This window comes from Sesamum indicum, linkage group LG5 (assembly GCF_000512975.1).
Source record: "Sesamum indicum cultivar Zhongzhi No. 13 linkage group LG5, S_indicum_v1.0, whole genome shotgun sequence".
NCBI classification, from domain to species: domain Eukaryota; kingdom Viridiplantae; phylum Streptophyta; class Magnoliopsida; order Lamiales; family Pedaliaceae; genus Sesamum; species Sesamum indicum.
The window spans coordinates 7,397,607-7,399,143 of NC_026149.1; positions in this window are offsets into that span (position 1 = coordinate 7,397,607).

Genomic DNA, 1,537 nt, shown 5'->3' on the forward strand with positions numbered 1-1,537 from the left:
GCTTGTGTCTTCCAGATCCCCCTCAATAGTTGGCTCAGAATTCCTTTAACCTGATTTGCCATGGTTCTTAAATTTAATAGTGCTCCTGTCAATGTTACAATCTTCTCCCAAACTTTCCAACTACAATGCTTCGAGCCTAGAATTTTCCAGTTTTCTCCTCGTCGAAGGGTAGGTTTCCTTCCGGCCTCCAGCTTTCCTAAGGGTCGGCAGTGCAGTTTCTTTTATGTCTTACCCCCCAACCAGTGGGCGTACCCCCACAGGGGGGGTTCACGACATCCCCTGCCCCTTTTGCCCTGATGAATAGGATAACAACTTTCTCTCTTCTCCTGGAGTTGTTGGATGAGAGGCCTTATTAGTGTGGGAGTCTAATTGATGAGAGGCTTTTGAGTCATTCTGAATTAAGTCCTTGAGTTGATCTCCTGGGAGAGCCTTTGGGTATTTACATTATCTTTCTGTTTCTCTTTTCTTGAATTTATAATTATGTGGTGCTGATGTGGTTGTGTGTTTGTTGGGTAGAGAGAATAGTGTTTCGCAAGTTGCTATAGGATCAAGTTTCTAGGAGCCTTTCGGGACGTCCATATGCTACTCCTCCTTCGAGGACTCTAAAGGGGAACCTTAACTCCAGTGACTCCAAAGGGAATTGACCAATTGTTATGACCCCAGGAGGATCCTCCAAGCACGCTATAATGGTTTTCTGAGGCCACCCTGTTGCAGGAGCCCCTCCCTCTCCAGGCTCTGCGTGTTTGGCTGCAACACCCTTCCTCCCCCTCCTCTTCCTCTTTGGGGTTGAGGAGGTTTTGCCTCCAAGCCCATCGTCCTTCTTCTGAAAGCCTGTAAAGTCGCCAAATACTTGAGCAGGAAAAGGAGGGGGAGTTCTCCCTAGCCGCCAAGACCTTGAAAGGGGTCCCTACCTCGAAGATAAGCGCCTCCTATCCTTTGTGCCGATGGAGGTCCTCTAGGGTAGCCAGGGTAAGTAGTTTCACTCACCCCTGGGTTATTACTATATTTTTCTTCCTAATGTCCTACATTTTACAGTATTAGGTGGTTGTGGTGCTGGGAGAGCTCCTTTCTCACCCTCCGGGGGTGACTCCTTCTTCTTAGGGGGACATAGAAGGAGGTTGGAGGATAGGGTGGAGCGCCTGCAAGGTGAGATTTCCAAGCTAAAGAAGACAAAGAAATAAACTGAAGGGAGGTAACAACAGGCAGAGAGGAAGCTTGAGAAGCTGCAAAAGGAATTTGTGACCCTTAAGGAGGACCTTTCAGAGGAGCTCTAGAAGGTGATTGACCAGGCTCGAATGCACTTCCCTCACACTGAGGAAGGCAACAATACCCAGAGAGCTAATGGCAGAGCCATCCCTTGAGTATTAGAAGTCCAAGGAGTTCCAGGGGATTGTGTCAAAGATAGTCGCACCAAGCTTCCAGGCTTGTTGGAAGGAATTCGAGGCCCAAGGGTATCCTCCTTCTAGTGAGAAGGCCTCCTTCCTGAATTTTGACGTAGTTGTAGAGGGTGCCCCTGACCCGTTTGCTAATCCTCTAG